Here is a 14035-nt window from a genome sequence, read left to right as displayed (position 1 = left end):
TGGAACTCACTTTGTAGACCAGGCTGGCCTCGAACTCAGAAATCCACCTGCCTCTGCCTCCCAAGTGCTGGGATTAAAGGCATGCGCCACCACGCCCGGCTCCTCACAGACTCTTAAATTTTTCTGACTTTCACCAATTCACTAAATAAGAAAACGGGTTGTTTCAAAATCTTCTCTATGGTAGACATGTTCTCTCTGAGGACTTTGAGGTCCACCTCACAGTCAGGCTGGGTCTCTCCTTTATCTTTCTTGTTAACAGCCAGCCCAAATTGCACCACCTTGGAGAGGGAAGAGGAGGTATGGTCCCAGTGATCAAAGCACAGTTGACATTAAAGACAAACAGGGAATTCCTGGTCACAACCCCCCCCCCCGGGTTCTGTGATCACATCTATGGCTGCTGACACCCTTCTGGCAGTGACACATGCCAGTGTCTGGGTCACATACAGGCCTCTGGGATCCTTCTTTGTTGTAGTCACCAACTGCAAAGGACAAGTGAAGAAGCAGAGAATGTTACCCAATCTGTTTGTTCCTAGCTTAAAAATCAACCCTTCCCTCCTCCCCTGGGATTCTCCCCAATTCATGTTTCCAAGGCAACAATTTAAAAACAGTATGATTTCAGAGACCCGTGCAAGATCATTAAAATACAACCTGCCTCTCTCTAGTCTATCAGAAAACCAACTCATGGTTTCTGATGGAAAAATTAAATGCGGTTTCTATTGTGACTGTGCACGTGGGGTCTTTATCTGCTTGAATGAGGCATGTGGATTTAATAGTGGCCATCACAGCAGGACTAAGAAGTCCCAGGGCCACACTGAGAATCCTGCCTGGGGGTGCTGACTCTTGCTGATTTTCATTCTACATGATTACTTTGTTCTTTAGGGGATGGGAAAAGGAGCTTTGTCTTTACCTAATGAAAGAAAACATCTGATGTCTCACGGCACTTCATTTGAGCAGGTTTCTGGTCAGGATAACGCTATTGATGCTGTTGCAATTCTAAAGGGTTAGAAATGACTAGCTTATGTTTTTAGAGTCACTGCACTAAACATGTCTGTGATTTAGAAGGCATTGCATAGCTTGCATACAAATAATCCCAATTATGAATGGCAGAAATGATCTCTAAGATTATAGTCAACATCGGCAGTTGCAATAAAAACTGGTTAACACTCTAGGATCCACTGGATGCCATGGAACAGGCAGAGTGGTCCAGGGGTCTCTGTGGGGCACTTTGGAACAGTGCTACACCACAGCCCAGATGCAAATCAAAGTCTGCCCACAGCTGCTCTCACCCAGGAACTCAGCGGGCTCTGTAGTCCAAGCCAAGCATTTGCAAAGTCTCCCCTGGCTTCACTAACAGACGAAGCGTTTGCACGAAGTAAGATTATTAAAATGTCAGAGGGACACAAGGAAAGAGGCTAACAGACTTTGATTTATAAGAGCTAGCATTCTTCGTTCTTTTTTCTGTGTGCTAGACAAGAATTATATCATTCCTATCCCTTCTTCCTGGTTGTTAATAATTTTGTTACATTGTTAGTAGGAGTGTATGTGTGTCTACACCACAGTGCTCATGTGGAAGTCAGAAGACAACCTGTAGGAGCCACAGATCTCTCTTCCCCGAACCCCGCCCCCCATGTGTGTTCCAGAGATTGAATGCAGGTTGTTAGGTTGGCAGCAAGCACCTACACTCACTGGACTGTCCACTCTCTTTCCCTTCCTGGTTTTAAAATAGCCAGCTATATATAGAAATTCGAGTTAAGTGTGACCTTGAAAAATCACTTCATGATCTGCATTGGAACAGGGCAAGGACAGGGTGACAAGGTTTTAGCCAGAAGCACACATTTGGATAGGAGACAATGTAGGAGTCACCCTGATCTATAGTCCCATCATATTTGGTACTTCTTTACACTTGACTTTTTTTTGGAAGCATAATTTAAATCAATATGTAAGAATGATGTCTTCTAGGGCCAATGCAGACACCAAATTTGTGCTGTCTCCTATGGTTCTCACTAACCATATTGCATTTTTTTCACATCGTTTGTATGTGCACATGTGATATGGTACATATGTGGTGGTCAGGAAACAACATGTTAGTCAACCATCTCCTTCTACTATGTGGGCTCTGGGCATCAAAGTCAGGCCATCAGGCTCAATCTACTGAGGTACCTTTTTCCACTGAGCTGTCTCACTGGCCCCCTATGTGACTATTCAAGGTTAAATGAGTAAAATTCAGAAAGGCACAATCCCACCCTTCATTAATTTTTTAATTAATTAATTATTTTACTTTACATCCTAATTGCAGCCTCCCTCACTCCCTCCCTCGCACCTCCCTACCCTCCACCACCCTCTCCCTTTCTCCTCAGAAGTGGGAGATTGCTATCAATCTACATATCAATTTGTAATAAGAGCTTCTCTTTTTGAGCGTAGACAAGGTGGTCCAGTTCCCAGAAATAAACACACACACATATCGCAGACACTTCATTTTTGACAAAGAAGCTAAGACTATACAATGGAAAAAAGAAAACATCTTCAATCAATGGTGCTGGTCTAACTGGATGTCTGCCTGTCAAAGAATGCAAATGGATCCATATTTATCACCCTGCACAAAATTCAAGTCCAAGTAGATCAAAGACCTGAACATAAAACAGGGTACACTAAATCTGATAGAAGCCAAAGTAGGGAATAACCTTAAACACATTGGCACAGGAAACAACTGCCTGAACAGAACACCAACAGCTCAGGCATTAAGATCAACAATAAAACAATGGGACCCCATGAAATGAAGACACCCTCCATCAGTCAAAACGACGACCTATAGAATGGGAAAAGATCTTCATTACTCCTACCTTAGACAGAGGGCTGATATCCAACATATATAAAGAACTCAAGAAGTTAGATACCACCCCACCGAAAAACCCAATTAAAAAATGGGTACAAAGCTAAACAGAGAACTCTCAACAAGAAATCTCTAAATGTTCAAACTCCTTAGTCATCAGGGAAATGCCAAGTCAAAACAATGCTGAGGTTCCATCTTGCACTCTGAATGAGTAAGATCCAAATCCCCACCCATCATTTGTGACACCCTATACTCGTAAGTGCTTGGTGGTTACCTGTATCTAGTGACTTCTATGTCGGGCAGCATAGATGTTGAATGATTTCCTTACTGCAGAGTGATGGCCTGAGCAGGGCTGCTTTGAATCCTACAAATGGAACTCACACATGGCTAGAAGGGGTGGATCTCAACTCCAAGAAGACAGAGGATCATCGTGTAGCATCTGCAGTACAGCGCAGCAGGCAGGCAGTGAATATCTGTGCAATACGTAAGTAACTATATCACAAACTCAGAGTCAGGAGGCTCTGCTTCTGTTCAGAGGGATCAATTTTCCTCCACAGGCTTCCAAATAGCAGGTAGTTGGCTATAATCAATCATGACCACCCTAGATGTCTGATCTAATTCAGAGAAATTTTAATAAAGGCTAATATTTAACACAGGCTAACAGTTTTAATGTAGGAAAAAGGTCTTTTATATGGTTATAAAAATATTGTTTTCACAATTAGAATTAAGTCGTGTGTACTTTCTAAGTGCACATTGCTTTTAAAAAACGAATCAAATAAAAGAGTATGAAACTTGTGGTGTGTGTGTGTGTGTGTGTGTGTGTGTGTGTGTGTGTGTGTAGCACGCCCATGGTAGATCTGAATGAATGACTGCACCTGTGTTTTTAGCGTTCAGTTACTTACAAATGCATCTTCCAGATGGATTGCTGTAATCGTTTTCCTTACTACAGTGTCCTGCCATGACCTGGCTTGCTTGGATACTGACCTGTAAGCTGTGAGAACAGTTGTGGGTGGTGAATGATGAATTGACAAGCTTTATGGTCTAAACAAAACAAAACACAATGCATTGTCCTAGGAAACAGTTTTTCTCTAGTGAGTTCGAGCCCAGAGTTGTGCAAAAGTCGAAAGAGGATGGTTCCCACGGTCAGCAGCCACCTCTGGAAGTATCAGAATCACAAATTAATGTGTTTTGGCTCAGTGTTCTCGACCATACGGCCTGCTTCCAGCTGTTCAGGGACAGGTGGCCCCGGATTAGGAAACATACACAGATGTAAATTAAAGCAAAACACACATGGGAAAACTGGCCACATTCTTTAACTCCACAGTGATGGGAGTTCCCGGGTAAGTGACCGAGTGGGGCACAGCCCAAAGATGTGGTCTGCATTCATCAAGCACTCTGGCAAGTAATGCTTCCATTGTAGGATACACGGTGTAACTTCACCAACTGGACCAGAGTTTTATTCTACAAAATGGCATTATTATTTTATTATTATTATTATTTTACTTTATAATGTATCACTTTGCCACATTTGTGCTTTTGACAGAAGGTTGAGTGTTCTTGTACCTTCCCATTTGTGTTCTTGAGTCACTTCTTATGAAAACTGAAAAGGCTGGAAAAATGAGAGAAAAGACAAACACCAGCCGCTTGCAGGAATCATCAATTCTACCTGACTAAGCATGTTGAATCATCAGGTCTCTAAGTCTACCCCCAGCGCACGGGTAACTAGGTTCATAAAATGACTCCACTTACCAACCTTCTGAGCATCCTTGCAGGTCCCACTAGTGTCTGCACAAGTAGAGGAGATGACAGGACATTGTTACTCCGGAGGTGTGTGTCAATGATGGTTGCTCTGTTTCTTTTGATTATTGAGCAGTGCCTTCTTGTCCTTGCACTCAATCTGCCTCCTTGGAACTGGTTTCCATCTCTCTGAGCCCTTTCTTGTGGAGTTGCACAAAAGTAGGCGGCCTCCTTATTCCCCAACCGCACCTGGACACTTTTGCTTGCCTTCACTTCTGTGCTTTGGGATCATCCATGCTAATTGCTTTAGACCCATGGTTCTCAACCTGTGGGTCGAGACCCCCTTAGGGGTAGCATATCAGATACCCTGCACATCAGACATTTACATTACGATTTGTAACAGTAGCAAATTACAGATATGAAGTAGCAATGAAATGATGTTATGTTGGGGGGGGGGGAATCACCATGACATGAGGAACTATATTAAAGGGTCATAGTGTCAAGAAGGTTGAGTACCATTGCTTTAAGCCCTTATTATGCGATTGCGCAATTGTATTCAGTATTCAAGTTGTCTTCTTTTAGACTCATACTTTAGAAACTTTATGTTAACAACCTTGTATTTAGAAAAAAAAAAGGAAAATTTCTGTGTCATTTACATGTAGAATTTAAGTGTCCATCTTAGAGAAATGCAGAGAATAATAAATAGTGTCTGCCAGAGAAGGGAGAGGGAAGGAAGGATAGAATACAAAAATACAGCAAGATAGGAGGAGGAAGTTATAGCATATTTTATATGCTATAAAGTATGTAACAGTAAAATACAAAACAGGAGAGTGACCATAAGTAAAGGTATTCTATTAGACATGTTAAAATAGCTACAAGAGAGGCCTTTGAATGCTTTTAATACAAAAGACTGACGTATACATATGCTAATTACCCTGATTTTGATCATTAAATATGCACCAAAATATCACTGTATACCTCATAACCATGCAGATGAAAGCTAAATCAAAACTTTAAAAGCTTGTAAAAATTCTATGCTGCGCTGGGTGTGGTGGCACACACCTTTAATTCCAGTGCTTGGGAGGCAGAGGCAGGCAGATTTCTGAGTTCAAGGCCAGCCTGGTCTACAGAGTGAGTTCCAGGACCGCCAGGGCTACACAGAGAAACCCTGCCTCTAAAATAAAAAAATACTATGCTGCTCAGAAATGACAAGACTGATCTCGGGGTTGTGCAGCTAGTGAGGCCAGCACTGGGATGGTGACTGTACTGAAGCTGAGCACTGCATGCCCTCTACTCCAGCTGGGCAGGCATCACTTCTCTGGCAGCCCTGGGCACTGCTGGCTCACTTGCAGCTTCACCCAGTGAAAATCTCCAGCTATTTTTCACATGAGTTGGTGCCAAGTGATTACTCTCACCCTTATGCAAATGATTTTAAGCGCCTAGTTACGAAACTTTACTTTTACCCTGTTAACATTTCTTGCTGCTTCTTGCCCACGTGAGAGCCTCTTAGGCTATCTGGCCTTGTGTTCCATCTTTAACATATTAGCTTACAGTTTTGCAGCATCTGAAAATTTGAGAAACCTGTTTCCCCGACTCCATCTAAACTGTTGACCAAAATATTGGACAGCATAGTTGGCTCTCTCTGTGGGAATGCACTAGAGACCACCTCCTGGCTGACATGGAAATATTTATCTGAAGTTATTTAAACAGCTGGGAATCTAGTTAGCCATATGTCTTCTTTGTACTCAAATGAAAGTGTTTCCGTGTAGAAAGCAACCTTCCTCAAGGGATTTCCTCATGGACCAAACAACTCAAAGTAGCCTGTGATGAGAAGATTTTAATTAAATTAATGCTATCTGACCTTCAAGGTCACAAACTGCTCTTGGCCTCCATGGTTGAACTGTATGTTGCATGCTTTCCCAAATACGCTTTCCCAGAGGTCTAAGATGCATGCCAGACAGTGATATCATGGATGGTAGAAGTTTTACATGAGTTAAGAAGCCAAATTTGTGTGGAGGCCAATCTGTCTACTTTGTGGTTTGTGGGTGTAAGTATAGAGAGTACAGGGGAATGTGCCAGATGGGTGTGGTCACCTTGCACACACATCTTGGTTTTTTAACACTGTTCTGCAATAAAGGATCCAGCATTTGTTAGAGCTGTGTCTAAAAGTAGGGCAGGAAATGTATGAGCCCAGAATATTTTGCTCTAACTATAAACTAAGAAGATATCTTGAAGAATTCTATAATATTTGAGTATGAAAGAGGCATAAATTCTAACTTAAAAAAACTTCCTATGGCCAAAATCTGAATCGCTTCAACAATAAAGTAGTGTTGGGCCATTGTGAGTGGGATGGTACAAATACCCATGAATTCATCATTATGTGTCCCCATTTATTCAAATATATATTTGAACACATATATATTTGAATAAATGGGGACAACGGACACATTTCCAATACAGAACAGTCCCAGTGGTCTGTGGAGATACGATGTTTACAAGGACGTTGAGAAAGACTCCTTACTCTGTAAGTGTGGGATGTGCATGGTGATGGCCCTTCCTAAAAGTTCAGTATGGAGGGAGGAAAAGAGTAACTGTATAGCATAGAAACCTGACAGACACTTCTACAAAGTGACTGTGATCCACAGTCAGTGATTAGTCAAGTTATTCTTATGTGAAGATGTGAGTCCCGGGTCATCTTCTCACATCCCAGAACCCCAGGCTAGTGAGAAAAACACACATTCGATAGATCTTCTAAAACCTGTGACAGTTATGAAGAAGGAGGATAGGCAGAAGGATAGTTCTGAAGATAGGAGGCTAAAGAGACACGATAACTTATTGTAAAGAACTCTGGGTACAAGCCAGAGTATTCCAAGAAAGTTGTGAAATCTAGTTAACGATACTGTGATGGTTTGTATATTCTTGGACCAGGCACCATTTGGAGGTATGGCCTTGTTGGAATAGGTGTGACCTGGTTGGAGTAGATGTGTCACTGTGGGTGTGGGCTTAAGATCCTCACCCTAGTTACCTGGAAGTCAGTCTTCCACTAGCATCCTTTGGATGAAGATGTAGAACTCTCAGCTCTGCCTGTGCCATGCCTGCCTGGATGCTGCCATGCTCCCGCCTTGATGATAATGGACTGAACCTCTGAACCTGTAAGCCAGCCCCAATTAAATGTTGTTTTTTATAACACTTGCCTTGGTCATGGTGTCTGTTCACAGCAGTAAAACCCTAACTAAGACAGATACTATATCAATACTGGGTTATTATTGTGACAAATATACCAACCAATACAAGATGCTAATAATAGGGGCAAGTGGGTATGGTGCACATTTTCTTTGTACTATCTTTTATAATCTGACAATATGTTTTGTTATTTCAAGAGTTTGTGCTTTGGCGAAGGGGGTATGGTGTATTTGCATGGGTTGGTTAGAGAGCGTAGGAGCAGAAGCAAGGGAAGAGCAGACACATTCAGCATAGATGAGTCATCATTAGCAGAACTCGGTGGTGCATTCCTGCAACCCTGGCATCCAGGAGCCCAAGGCAGTAAGACTGCAAGTTCCAGGCCAGTTTGGACTACACAGGGAAATCCCATATTAAGAAATTTACTTATATAAGATTTTATCTTTGAATATTAAGTTCAACTGTGGAGTTGAAGTTAGAGAAGACTCATGCTTACTAATTGAAACAGCTCTAGAAATTGTATGTATATATTCATTTGTTTTGGAGACCAGGCCTCATTTTTGTAGCCCAGGATGGCTTCTAATTCTTCCTCCTTCACTTTCCTGGGATTCTAGGCATGCAACCCCAAACCTGGTTTAAGACCCCAGCTTCTTCTTCTTCTTCTTCTTCTTTTTTTTTTTTTTGGAGACAGGGTTTCTCTGTGTAGCCCTGGCTGTCCTGGAACTCACTCTGTAGACCAGGCTGGCCTCGAACTCAGAAATTCGCCTGCCTTTGCCTCCCAAGTGCTGGGATTAAAGGCATGCGCTACCATGCCCGGCTTAAGACCCCAGCTTCTTAAATTAATGTTTTGATCTCAATTAACCTGCACTCCTATGTCAATTGCTAGGTGAAAGGAAAGAGGTAGGACTTCCCGGTCTCCTCAGGCAGGCTAAGAAAGGCAGGAGGAGGAGGAGAAAGGATTAGCCATGTTTCAGAGGGAGAAAAAGTCATGAGATCCAGGGTGATTGGCCACTTCCTCAACTGGGCCTGGGGTAGCAGGCAGGATATTTTAAACATACTGAAGCTGAGAGCAAATTTAGATGGCTGAACGAGGAGAAGGTAACTGGGCAACTAAAATAGAGAGCAGATTTAGGATGGAGAGCTGGGAGTGAGAGGAAGGGCATGAGATAGATGAGGAAGGCTTAGAAGAGCCCAGCGATTGAGCTAATAAGGCTGGTTGAAAATTAAGGAAATGTTTGTGTGTGTCTTTCATCGGAGGACCTGAGGGAACCTGGGTGGGGCTGGTAGCATAGTCCGCCAGAGCTTAAAGCAGGGTAGCAAAAACTACATGCTACAAATCGATGCTAGTGGATTTCAGAGTGCAAGCCCTGCAGTATTTCTGCTGAGCCCTGCATCAAAACGCCATTGTTCTCCCCAACACTCTTTGCCTCCTACCCTCAAGGCAGTTACAGTTGTCTGGGGCCCAGATGATGTTTCTTTTCTTTTCTTTTCTTTTCTTTTCTTTTCTTTTCTTTTCTTTTCTTTTCTTTTCAAAGATTTATTTATTTATTATATGTAAGTACACTGTAGCTGTCTGCAGACACTCCAGAAGAGGGCGCCAGATCTCGATAAGGATGGTTGTGAGCCACCGTGTGGTTGCTGGGATTTGAACTCTGGACCTTTGGAAGAGCAGTCGGGTGCTCTTACCCACTGAGCCATCTCACCAGCCCCCAGATGATGTTTCTACTGTCCACATTTAGTCCATCTATTGAAAGTACTCTTCCTCTCTAAAACTGACCCACGAAGCCAAGCTGTGCTTAGAGAAAAGAGAAGAACAAAGGATTAACTAAAGCTACATTGTAACCTCGGATGTAACAACCAAAGAATCAGTCAGTGATTTGTGATCACAATGGTAATTACTATTGAAGGAAACAGAGTGGTGTGTAGTTTGCCATATTTTCTTAGTGTGAGTAAAATCAAGTAGACCCTAAAAGCTTTCTAAATCATTTACATTCTATATTCATAGTTGTTGGGGTCAGAGGATTGCTTCACAAACCACAAGAACAGTGATATCAATCGGACAGCGATGGTTTATTGAATGCATACCCTAATACTGAGCAGATTAGGGATGTAGCTCAGAATTATCTAAGCTATGACAACAAACAGTTCTCAGGGAAGGCTTATAAAGGAGGAAAAACAAAACAAAACAAAACACGGGGAGCTGATATGCAGGTGCAGGAAGTGCTGGCCCGTGGTCAGCTCTGACTCAAGTTATTTTAAACAGAGCAATTCATATTGGCCTTTAACTTGATGGCTCCCATGTAAAGCTTTGTGGAATTTCTTAATATTATCCAACCTCATACAGAACACACGGAACATAACCGGATATGTGATCAGCATCACCTTGCTCTGAGTCAAGTTATTTCTGTGTCAATGACTGACAGGCATGCTTCAGTGACAATATGAAATAGCAGGCAGGTCAGGTAGGCTAGACTGGTCTAGAGAGTGAGTTTCAGGACAGCCAGGGCTACACAGAGAAACCCTGTCTCAAAAACAAAACAAAACAATATTGAGCAACAGATACAAATTTTATATTAAGACATTTGCAGTATGTACACTGCAGTGCCCAAATCAATGTTTCAATAACTAAAAAGTTAGTTACATTTGTGAAACATCAAAGTACTTAGAATTATGCCAAGAAAATACCTGTCTGATTAAATGTTTAATTCTTTATATAATTAACATGTCTATAACATATTACTTATTCATACATCTTATTTAACATGTGATGATTATATATATATATATATATATATATATATATTAAAAATTTACTTATTATTATACATAAGTACACTGTAGTTGTCTTCAGATACACCAGAAGAGGGCATCGGATTTCATTACGAGTGGTTGTGAGCCACCATGTGGTTGCTGGGATTTGAACTCAGGACCTTTGGAAGAGCAGTCAGTGCTCTTACCCACTGAGCTATCTCACCAGCCCATGATTATATTTTTGAATGACTGAATTTGACTCAATCTTTCTTGGTCAGTTAGTTTTGTAAAACTTGAAGACAATTCTAATTCAGCAGGATGGGTTTGTAACTGTCACTAGTGTTTTAGCAATTCAAAGCTTTTGTTGAGTCAGCAGTGGCCGAGGTGACTGTGCCTGGCGACCTTGGCTCTGTTCTGCTCACCTGATCATTTCCAGATCATAGTTCGAGATGAAAGAACACGGGACTTCATACCTGTATAGCCTTGAATACAACAGCGTATATCTGAGCTCCAAGAATTCTGCTAACATGAATGAAGAAAATACTGATTGTTTGAGAGAACATCTGGACAAGACAAGAGTGACAGGATTGTCCCAAAGAAGGATTTTCACGGTAACCACCAAAGCACTTGTCAAGGCATTTTTTTTTTTTTAACTGAAATGTTCCCAGGAAAAGCTTGTGTGTTAGCCAGTGTGCATTTGAATGATTTAGTGTATCTCAAAACGGAGTATTTTGATACTCAATTGATCTGTTAGGACTTTTAAAAGTATATTGAAGGTCTCTAAGATATGCCTTTAAAGCTCAATATAACAGCCCCATGTGATACACATGTCGGGTGTTGGGATATAGACACCACAGGCTGGAATGAGTTAACTACTGAGTTAATCTGACTCATGGGATCATTTTGAAGGGTGGTGGAGCAGTAACCTTCCCCATGAGTCCCACTCATGATGATTCTACACTTAAATACTGCCGTGCCTTCCCTCACAGGACTTCCATTGTGAGGTAAGAACACCAATGCAAAGATCTCAAAATGGAAATGCTCACGAATCCAATGCCCTCCACAGGTTATTCCAGTTATAAAACCTCCACCATCAAAGCATGACCCCGTATTTGAACCACAAAGTTCAGCAAACCCATCACAAGGCAAGGGCAGCATCTGGGAACCCCAAAGTAACCTACTGATCACAATGGGGGGCCAGTCACCTCCCTGGGGCAGGAGCTGACCAGTTATTTGGTCACATACAGTGTCCTTAGAGCCACAGTGATGTCAGTGGCATGCTGGGTAAAGCAAAGAGAACTACGTTGGGGCGAGTCAAGTGTCCCGATGAAACAACTCTAGCTCTAATTCTGGAGTCCCAGCCCTAACTCAAGTCAATGAAGTGGGTTTGATATGTGCTCAGAACAAAGTCTGGCATTAATGAGTGCCGGGCCAATGCTTGGTAACTAATGACTCATCAATTCATTCGATAAATAGGAGGTTGTAGCCAACTGGGTTTTATGATAGTTTGCACAAAGAAACTGAACAAACAATACATTTTCAAAGACTTTTTTTTTTTTTTTTTTTTTTTGGTTTTTTTTTTTTTTCGAGACAGGGTTTCTCTGTATAGTCCTGGCTGTCCTGGAACTCACTTTGTAGACCAGGCTGGCCTCGAACTCAGAAATCCGCCTGCCTCTGCCTCCCGAGTGCTGGGATTAAAGGCGTGCGCCACCACGCCCGGCTTATTTTCAAAGACTTAAGCTCCCGTATATGGTGGGTCAAAAATGTAACTTGGAGATGGTAAACATGCTGAGACACTTCTCAGGGTGTTCAGGTTCTCCTTTGTCTTAGACAAAGCAGAAGAGACACAGTCTTCCTCTGTTGTATTGCTCAGTCCCCTGAGCTCATCTCACTTGTACAAAGCCGTGATGACTATCTGATAGGGGTGTAACTGCTCCTCTAAGTCTATCTCTTTGTGTATCCTAAACACTTTGTAACATAGACGAGGAAGAGGAAGGAGGATAGAAGCGGTGATGACTTAGTTAAGTACTTTTTTTGCTCAGTAGGCAGCCAGACCCACTCACTGGCTGGGAAGAAGTCACCTTTGTGGACTGTGACAGAAAAGATATGGTCTCTAATAGAAGGAAGAATTGGCTGACCTCTAGGTTTCATAGCTCCTTAGTGGGGAGCAATGTTACTACTAATGTTTCCATTGTGGATAGAGAACTGACTACATAGACTGTGGCAACCATGGGAACTGAATTATCAACGACAGTCGGCGCTCCATGTAAGCCTTTGTTAATGGATGCCTTATAAAATGAGTTGCAAGCCTGTGACCCTGATGTCAGAATGGGTTATACCCCAGTGGTGGAGATCTTATTTGTAGTGACTGTACTGTCCCTTTCTTGATGTCCCAGTGTAGTGGTTGGGTGAGGCTGTCCAGACACGGACTATACAGGTTAGGATGGAAAGCTGGGAGCGTCACCAACTCATTTCTTGGTGTTTCCATTTTCCCTGGAACCCTTTTCCGGTTACTCTACACTGCAAACTCCCAGAAGCAGGTGTCACCTTTGTTCATCCTTCATGAGTCCTGACTAGAGCTCTGTAAGGTTAACATGGCTTCATCAGTGGATGAATGAAGCATGGTAGGAAACAGTTCAGGATATGATATACACACGGGAGTATGGATGATATACACACGGGAGTAGGTCAAAGGCAATATTACCTGCTGAATAATAGTATAACAATAGTTGGGCTGGAGAGATGGATCAGTGGTTAAGAGCACTGACTGCTCTTCCAGAGGTCCTGAGTTCAAATCCCAGCAACCATATGGTGGCTTACAACTGTCTGTAATGGGATCTGATGCCCTCATCTGGTGTGTGTGAGGAGGGTGACAGTGTACTTATATAAAATAAATAAATAAATCTTTAAAAAAATAATATAACAATAGTCAAATTCTCTATAGCCTCCTTTTAAAATCTCCCAAATCTCCTTGCCTGCTTTTAAAACCACCAACACTGTAAACCATCATTTTTTTTCTAGTTTTTTTTTTTTTTTCATCATATGCCATGACAGTCACAGTTTACATTGACACTGGCCTCCAAACAGACTGCAGCTGGACCCAACTAAGGGTGACACTGGCAGGCTGCAGGGGACAAAGGAAGGGAAATATTGGTAAGGGAGGGGAAGAGAAATATCTTGATCTTTAGTAGCTTGGTTCATGTCTCCTTCATAACATGACCTTGGTATCCCTCTAATCTGTCTCAACTATTATATCAGAATTTACACATGGGAGCATGGAGCTGTAGTACTGTAGATCATAGGCAATATTACCTGTGTAGTACTTAGAACAGTGTTTGGCATGTGGTAAGTGCTCAATAAACATTACTGAGCAACCTAAGTAACGGCTTAATAAGTTGCTTGAACCAACTGCTTTCTTGAATGTTACTCTTGGCATCATTATACCTTCAGTTGCTGATGTGCGTGGGGCAGAAGAACACATTAATGGTATAGATTTGTAGTGTCTGGAATAGGCTTATACATTGAAGTCTAGGTTCC

This window comes from Mus caroli, unplaced genomic scaffold (genome assembly GCF_978045245.1).
Source record: "Mus caroli unplaced genomic scaffold, Mus_caroli_1 scaffold_14, whole genome shotgun sequence".
Lineage (NCBI taxonomy): Eukaryota > Metazoa > Chordata > Mammalia > Rodentia > Muridae > Mus > Mus caroli.
Note: the sequence above shows the minus strand (reverse complement) of the source record.